Raw genomic sequence first — 9,179 nt, 5'->3', positions numbered from 1 at the left:
GCTTGACCAGGATAGGGAGATCCACTGGAGGACTGGTCCGTGGAGAAGGCACGGGCTTGTCCAGGATGGGAAGACATGCAGGAGGCCTGGTTCTGGGCGTAGGCACAGGACGTGCAGGGCTGGGAAAACATGCAGGAGGCCTGTTTCTGGGCGCAGGCACAGTCTTTACCAGACAACCAGCACGCACCTCAGGACGAGTATGAAGAGCTGCCTCAGGTGACATCATTCCCACGACACGCTCATTAGGGCGAATGCCGTACTTTATGCACCACACTAGCAGCTCTCTCATCTCTCTTAATTTCCCCATTAACCCCGTCACAGTCTCTGCCTCGTACCCCTCGCTCACCTCTAATGTCATCCCGACTGGCTCTGGTTCCGACCTCAGCTCCACCGACTGTCCCGGGTGCCCCCCCCCCAAAAAAAATCTTGGGGCTGCCTCTCACGCTCGTTGCACTCTCTCTCCTCGTAATAGCGCCTCTCCGCTTCAATCTCCCACTGCGGGAGGCGATAATCCCCAGCCTGAGTCCATGGTCCCTCTCCGTCCAGGATCTGTTCCCAAGTCCATTGGTCCATCACGCTGTACTCCTGCTGCTCCTTCCTCTTCCGCCGCTTGGTCCTGGTTTGGTGGGTAGTTCTGTAACAACTGGCTTCAAAAATGGACCAAGGCGCAGCGGGTATGTGGATACTCATAGTTTTTTAATAAACAAAAGTAAAGCATCCACAGGGAAAAAGCAATCAATGATACTCACGACAGGAACAGTCTTGCAGGCACACAAAACACAATGCAAGAACAACTACCCACAACCCCAAAGAAAAACACACACTCCTATATAGGACTCCCAATCAAAGGCAACTCAACACACCTGCCTTCAATTGGGAGTCCCAATCACCAACACAACCATTCACACACACAAAACCCCTGCCACATCCTGACCAAAACTAACACCATTACGCCCTCTGCTGGTCAGGACGTGACAATAGCCAAAATCCCACCATAGAAACGTGGAGGCAATTATTTTTATAAGGACTTACTCATGTGTTCTTCTGTTCTATTGGTTTTCTTTCAACTTTTTTTATTGTCTAGCACCTAAAGGCATTATCCTAATCATATTAGCAAACCATAATAGTTGTTGCATCTTTAAATCCCCTCTCTTTTTAACGTATAATTACATCTCTGTCCATGAAACCCGCGTGCACATGTGGTGCACATTTTAGAAAGGTGTTTTCTCGCAAATAGATTTTTGGAATCATGACACATAGACCTACTGCCGTGTGTACATTGCTGTGAGTAAAATGTGAATAAATAAGAGTTTAGCAACATTTTAAGCTAAATGTTCCGATCACTTCCATCAACCCTATTAATTGTTACAGAATATACCCCCACTACACTACTTTGATACATATCAGTGGGGATTAAGAATTGAGTATATGCAATGCCCACAGAAAAATAAATGGGTATAAGGAGTACAGTCGTGGCCAAAAGCTTTGAGAATGACACAAATATTAATTTTCACAAAGTCTGCTGCCTCAGTTTGTATGATGGCAATTTGCATATACTCCAAAATGTTATGAAGAGTGATCAGATGAATTGCAATTAATTGCAAAGTCCCTCTTTGCCATGCAAATGAACTGAATCCCCCCACAAAAATATTTCCACTGCATTTCAGCCCTGCCACAAAAGGACCAGCTGACATCATGTCAGTGATTCTCTCGTTAACACAGGTGTGAGTGTTGACGAGAACAAGGCTGGAGATCACTCTGTCATGCTGATTGAGTTCGAATAACAGACTGGAAGCTTCAAAAGGAGGGTGGTGCTTGGAATTATTGTTCTTCCTCTGTCAAACATGGTCACCTGCAAGGAAACACATGCTGTCATCATTGCTTTGCACAAAAAGGGCTTCACAGGCAAGGATATTGCTGACAGTAAGATTGCACCTAAATCAACCATTTATCGGACCATCAAGAACTTCAAGGAGAGTGGTTCAATTGTTGTGAAGAAGGCTTTAGGGCGCCCAAGAAAGTCCAGCAAGCGCCAGGACCGTCTCCTAAAGTTGATTCAGCTGCGGGATCGGGGCACCACCAGTACAGAGCTTGCTCAGGAATGGTAGCATCTGCACGCACAGTGAGGAGGATGGCCTAGTGTCAAGAAGGGCAGCAAAGAAGCCACTTCTCTCCAGGATAAACATCAGGACAGACTGATATTCTGCAAAAGGTACAGGGATTGGACTGCTGAGGACTGGGGTAAAGTAATTTTCTCTGATAAATCCCCTTTCCGATTGTTTGGGGCATCCGGAAAAAAGCTTGTCCGGAGAAGACAAGGTGAGCGCTACCATCAGTCCTGTGTCATCCCAACAGTAAAGCATCCTGAGACCAGTATCCTTGGTACCAAGAATGGTACCAACACATCCTCCGAGAGCAACTTCTCCCAACCATCCAGGAACAGTTTGGTGATGAACAATGCCTTTTCCAGCATGATGTAGCACCTTGCCATAAGGCAAAAGTGATAACTAAGTGGCTCGGGGAGCAAAACATCGATCTTTTGGGTCCATGGCCAGGAAACTCCCCAGACCTTAATCCCATTGAGAACTTGTGGTCAATCCTCAAGAGGCAGGTGGACAAACAAAAACCCACAAATTCTGACAAACTCCAAGCATTGATTATGCAAGAATGGGCTGCCATCAGTCAGGATTTGGCCCAGAAGTTAATTGACAGCATGTGGGGGCGGATTGCAGAGCTATTGAAAAAGAAGGGTCAACACTGCAAATATTGACTCTTTTCATCAACTTCATGTAATTTTCAATAAAAGCCTTTGACACTTATGAAATGCTTGTAATTATACTTCAGTATTCCATAGTAACATCTGACAAAAATATCTGAAGACACTGAAGCAGCAGACTTTGTGAACATTAATATTTGTGTCATTCTCAAAACTTTTGGCCATGACTGTATACCCCCAACTGTACCACTGCAGTTAGGCCTATGTCACAGATCCCCTATGCATCAGGGATAATCCAGATACATATTGTACCTTATAACCAACGTGGGTTTCAAAATGCAATGAACAACTTGGCTGGTAAGTCAACGGGAATCGCTTCAAAATGTTCAAAACACACTATTCAAAGTAATAAGCACAAGAAGGATGGTTCCTTTTACAACACAAATCTCATAACCAATGGAATGCACGTTCACTTTTTAACTTGAGCTAGGCCATTTTAATACAAAATAAATAATATAATGTCCAACCCATTTATGTAGTCTCCCTCTCATTGCTTTGGTACATGACATGCATTAAGTTCCTTTACCTCAATACAGCCCCTCTGTCTTTGTTGATAGAGGACGGCAGGAAATTCCTTCTCAACAGGTATAGACCATGTCTATCAGTCCCAGCACTTTCTCTGTACTATAATTAGAGAATGATGAACATGAAATAGTCTGTTTGTACGTCCCATTTCTCCACCCTTCTCCAGAAGTGTGCACTTGCAAACTCCCTGTCATGGATTTAACAATGGTGGAAACTCTGTCCAGCCAATACTTACACCATTCCAATCCTTTTAAATCTAAGAAGGGAGTGTTCAAGTGCACATTTTGGGAGAAGTTTGGAGAATCGGGATGCAGCGTAGGCCTAACTCTGTACGTTACAGGTCTGTGTTTGACCTGGTGAAAGTCACCCGTTTCCAGGAGCTGACCCCAAGCTGCTGGGTTGGTACTTATCCCTGCCTGTAGAGGACAGGAAGTTTATACAAAGTACAGCAGGGACCAGGAAATGTATTACAGAGCAACACAAGCACGAAAGCTCCCATTTGTGTCATTATAGTTTGGCAGTCGATTTACAAAACAGTTGTATAGAATCCCTACCCAGTGATACCAAATGACTGTAAAATGTTAAATATATTGACATAGCCTACTTACTATAGACTCAGTAAAAACTGAGCAACTGATTAGTTGTCCTTCCCCTCAACATTCTTCTCCACAGAGGAAGGAGTATTCCATCAGTTTCTGCAGAGGCATCCTGCTCTAAAAGTAGCCAGACAACTGGTTTATGTAAAACATAACGGCTCTGCTTGAGTTATGGCTCTGCTTGACTTTGAACTATTTTGTGTTTTAACCCAGGTTGAATTATCCTTAAGGAAGAATAGCCTACATACCATACTCACATTACTCTGTATATTTTACTCAATTAATCATTTTCTTATACTTTTATAACAGTTTATATTTGATAACATAACATTTGCTTTTTTAGGAGGAGGAGGATTAGTAGGGGGGAGGAGAAGTAATAGTAGGAGGAGGGGGAGGAGTAGGAGGAGTAGGAGGGGGAGGAGAGTGTAGGGGAGGGGAGGAGAAGTAGTAGTGGGAGGGGGAGGAGAAGTAGTAGTAGGAGGGGAGGGTAGGAGAAGTAGTAGTAGGAGGGAGGAGGAGAAGGAGTAGTAGGAGGAGGGGGAGGAGAAGTAGTAGTAGGAGGGGAGGAGAAGTAGTAGTAGGAGGAGGAGAGTAGTAGTGGGAGGGGAGGAAGTAGTAGTAGGAGGGGAGGAGAAGTAGTAGTAGGAGGGGAGGGGGAGGAGAAGTAGTAGTGGGAGGGGAGGAGAGAGTAGTAGTAGGAGGAGGGGAGGAGAAGTAGTAGTGGGGAGGAGGGAGGAGAAGTAGTAGTAGGAGGAGGGGAGGAGGAGAAGTAGTAGTGGGAGGGGAGGAGAAGTAGTAGTGGGAGGGGAGGAGAAGTAGTAGTAGGAGGGGGAGGAGAAGTAGTAGTGGGAGGGGGAGGAGAGTAGTAGTAGGAGGGGAGGAGAAGTAGTAGTAGGAGGGGAGGGGAGGAGAAGTAGTAGTGGGAGGGGAGGAGAAGTAGTAGTAGGAGGGGAGGAGAAGTAGTAGTAGGAGGGGAGGAGTAGGAGGAGTAGTAGTAGGAGGGAGGAGGAGAAGTAGTAGTGGGAGGGGGAGGAGAAGTAGTAGTGGGAGGGGAGGAGAAGTAGTAGTAGGAGGGGAGGAGTAGGAGGAGTAGTAGTAGTAGGAGGGGGGAGGAGAAGTAGTAGTGGGAGGAGGAGAAGTAGTAGTGGGAGGGGGAGGAGAAGTAGTAGTAGTAGGAGGGAGGGGAGGAGAAGTAGTAGTAGGAGGAGGGGGGAGGAGAAGTAGTAGTAGGAGGGGAGGGGAGGAGAAGTAGTAGTAGGAGGGGAGGAGGAGAAGTAGTAGTGGGAGGGGAGGGGAGGAGAAGTAGTAGTAGGAGGGGAGGGGGAGGAGAAGTAGTAGTAGGAGGGGGAGGAGTAGGAGGAGTAGTAGTAGTAGGAGGGGAGGGGGAGGAGAAGTAGTAGTAGGAGGGGGAGGAGGAGAAGTAGTAGTAGGAGGGGAGGAGAAGTAGTAGTAGGAGGGGGAGGAGAAGTAGTAGTAGGAGGGGGAGGAGGAGAAGTAGTAGTGGGAGGGGAGGAGAAGTAGTAGTAGGAGGGGGAGGAGGAGTAGTAGTGGGAGGGGAGGAGAAGTAGTAGTGGGAGGGGGAGGAGAAGTAGTAGTAGGAGGGGGAGGAGGAGAAGTAGTAGTAGGAGGAGGGGGAGGAGAAGTAGTAGTGGGAGGGAGGAGGAGAAGTAGTAGTAGTAGGAGGAGGGGAGGAGAAGTAGTAGTAGGAGGGGAGGAGTAGGAGTAGTAGGAGGGGAGGGGGAGGAGAAGTAGTAGTAGGAGGGGGAGGAGAAGTAGTAGTAGGAGGGGAAGGGGAGGAGAAGTAGTAGTAGGAGGGGGAGGAGGAGTAGTAGTAGGAGGGGAGGAGAAGTAGTAGTAGGAGGGGAGGAGAAGTAGTAGTAGGAGGGGAGGGGAGGAGGAGTAGTAGTAGGAGGGGAGGGAGGAGAAGTAGTAGTAGGAGGGAGGAGGAGAAGTAGTAGTAGGAGGGGGAGGAGGAGAGTAGTAGTAGAGGAGGAGAAGTAGTAGTAGGAGGAGGAGGAGTAGTAGTAGGAGGGGGAGGAGAAGTAGTAGTAGGAGGGGGAGGAGAAGTAGTAGTAGGAGGGGAGGAGGAGGAGTAGTAGTAGGAGGAGGAGGAGAAGTAGTAGTGGGAGGGAGGAGGAGTAGTAGTAGGAGGAGGAGAGAGGAGGAGGAAGTAGTAGTAGGAGGAGGAGGAGAAGTAGTAGTAGGAGGGAGGAGGAGAAGTAGTAGTGGGAGGGGGGGGAGGAGAAGTAGTAGTAGGAGGGGAGGAGTAGGAGGAGTAGTAGTAGGAGGGGAAGGGGAGGAGAAGTAGTAGTGGGAGGGGGAGGAGTAGGAGGAGTAGGAGGGGAAGGGGAGGAGAAGTAGTAGTAGGAGGGGGAGGAGTAGGAGGAGTAGTAGTAGGAGGGGAGGGGAGGAGAAGTAGTAGTAGGAGGGGGAGGAGGAGAAGTAGTAGTAGGAGGGGAGGAGAAGTAGTAGTAGGAGGGGAGGAGAGTAGTAGTAGGAGGGGGGGAGGAGAAGTAGTAGTAGGAGGGGGAGGAGAAGTAGTAGTAGGAGGGGGAGGAGAAGTAGTAGTAGGAGGGGGGGGAGGAGAAGTAGTAGTGGGAGGAGGAGTAGTAGTAGGAGGGGGAGGAGAAGTAGTAGTAGGAGGGGAGGGGAGGAGGAGTAGTAGTGGGAGGGGAGGAGAAGTAGTAGTGGGAGGGGAGGAGAAGTAGTAGTAGGAGGGGGAGGAGAAGTAGTAGTAGGAGGAGGAGGAGTAGTAGTAGGAGGGGGAGGAGGAGGAGTAGTAGTAGGAGGAGGGGAGGAGAAGTAGTAGTAGGAGGAGGAGGAGAGTAGGAGGAGGGAAGTAGTAGTGGGAGGGGGAGGAGAAGTAGTAGTGGGAGGGGAGGAGAAGTAGTAGTAGGAGGAGGAGGAGAAGTAGTAGTAGTAGGGGGAGGAGGATAGTAGTAGTAGGAGGGGAGGAGGAGAAGTAGTAGTAGGAGGAGGGGGAGGAGAAGTAGTAGTAGGAGGGGGAGGAGAAGTAGTAGTAGGAGGGGGAGGAGAAGTAGTAGTGGGAGGGGAGGAGAAGTAGTAGTAGGAGGGGAGGAGAAGTAGTAGTAGGAGGGGAGGAGAAGTAGTAGTAGGAGGGGGAGGAGAAGTAGTAGTAGGAGGAGGAGGAGTAGTAGTGGGAGGGGAGGAGAAGTAGTAGTAGGAGGGGGAGGAGAAGTAGTAGTAGGAGGGGGAGGAGGAGAAGTAGTAGTGGGAGGGGAGGAGAAGTAGTAGTGGGAGGGGAGGAGAAGTAGTAGTAGGAGGGGGAGGAGAAGTAGTAGTAGGGAGGGGAGGGGAGGAGGAGAAGTAGTAGTAGGAGGGAGGGGGAGGAGAAGTAGTAGTGGGAGGGGAGGAGAAGTAGTAGTAGGAGGGGGAGGAGAAGTAGTAGTAGGAGGGGAGGAGAGGAGGAGTAGTAGTAGGAGGGGGAGGAGAAGTAGTAGTGGGAGGGGAGGAGAAGAGGAGGAGTAGTAGTAGGAGGGGAGGAGGAGGAGTAGTAGTAGGAGGAGGGAGGAGAGGAGGGGAGGAGAAGTAGTAGTGGGAGGGGGAGGAGAAGTAGTAGTAGGAGGGGAGGAGGAGGAGGAGTAGTAGTAGGAGGGGAGGGGGAGGAGAAGTAGTAGTAGGAGGAGGGGGAGGAGAAGTAGTAGTAGGAGGGGAGGAGGAGGAGGAGTAGTAGTAGGAGGGAGGGGAGGAGAAGTAGTAGTGGGAGGGGAGGAGAAGTAGTAGTAGGAGGGGAGGGGAGGAGAAGTAGTAGTAGGAGGGGAGGGGGAGGAGAAGTAGTAGTAGGAGGGGAGGGGAGGAGAAGTAGTAGTAGGAGGGAGGAGTAGGAGGAGTAGTAGTAGGAGGGAGGGGGAGGAGAAGTAGTAGTGGGAGGGGAGGAGAAGTAGTAGTGGGAGGGGGAGGAGAAGTAGTAGTAGGAGGGGGGAGGAGAAGTAGTAGTAGTAGGAGGGGAGGGGGAGGAGAAGTAGTAGTAGGAGGAGGGGAGGAGAAGTAGTAGTAGGAGGGGGAGGAGGAGGAGTAGTAGTAGGAGGGGAGGGGGAGGAGAAGTAGTAGTAGGAGGGGAGGAGTAGGAGAGTAGTAGTAGTAGGAGGGGGGAGGAGAAGTAGTAGTAGGAGGGGAGGAGTAGGAGGAGTAGTAGGAGGAGGGGAGGAGAAGTAGTAGTAGTAGGAGGAGGGGGAGGAGAAGTAGTAGTAGGAGGGGAGGGAGGAGAAGTAGTAGTGGGAGGGGGAGGAGAAGTAGTAGTGGGAGGGGAGGAGAAGTAGTAGTGGGAGGGGAGGAGAAGTAGTAGTAGTAGGAGGGGAGGAGAAGTAGTAGTAGTAGGAGGGAGGGGGAGGAGAAGTAGTAGTAGGAGGGGAGGGGAGGAGAAGTAGTAGTAGGAGGGGAGGAGGAGGAGTAGTAGTAGGAGGGGAGGGAGGAGAAGTAGTAGTAGGAGGGGGAGGAGGAGGAGTAGTAGTAGTAGGAGGGGAGGAGGAGAAGTAGTAGTGGGAGGGGGAGGAGAAGTAGTAGTAGGAGGGGAGGAGAAGTAGTAGTAGGAGGAGGGGAGGAGAAGTAGTAGTAGGAGGGGAGGAGTGAGGAGGAGTAGTAGTAGGAGGAGGGGAGGAGAAGTAGTAGTAGGAGGGGAGGGAGGAGAAGTAGTAGTAGGAGGGGAGGAGGAGGAGGAGTAGTAGTAGGAGGGGAGGAGGAGAAGTAGTAGTGGGAGGGGGAGGAGAAGTAGTAGGAGGGGAGGAGAAGTAGTAGTAGGAGGGGGGGGAGGAGTAGGAGGAGTAGTAGTAGGAGAGTAGTAGTAGTAGTAGTAGACAGGAGGAAAAGTAGTAGTAGTAGTAGTAGACAGTAGTAGTAGTAGTAGTAGCGGTAGTAGTAGTGATATACAGTAGTAGTAGGAGGAGGGGGAGGAGAAGTAGTAGTAGGAGGGGAGGAGGAGAAGTAGTAGTGGGAGGGGGAGGAGAAGTAGTAGTAGGAGGGGGAGGAGAAGTAGTAGTAGGAGGGGGAGGAGAAGTAGTAGTAGGAGGGGGAGGAGAAGTAGTAGTAGGAGGGGAGGAGTAGGAGGAGTAGTAGTAGGAGGAAGGGAGGAGAAGTAGTAGTGGGAGGGGGAGGAGAAGTAGTAGTAGGAGGGGGAGGAGGAGAAGTAGTAGGAGGAGGAGAAGTAGTAGTAGGAGGAGGGGAGGAGAAGTAGTAGTAGGAGGGGAGGAGGAGAAGTAGTAGGAGGGAGGAGAAGTAGTAGTAGGAGGGGGAGGAGTAGGAGGAGTAGTAGTAGGAGGAGGAGA

This window comes from Salmo salar, chromosome ssa21, assembly GCF_905237065.1.
Source record: "Salmo salar chromosome ssa21, Ssal_v3.1, whole genome shotgun sequence".
Classification (NCBI taxonomy): Eukaryota; Metazoa; Chordata; class Actinopteri; order Salmoniformes; family Salmonidae; genus Salmo; species Salmo salar.
The sequence above is the reverse complement of the archived record's forward strand: the minus strand, read 5'-3'. Positions refer to the sequence as shown.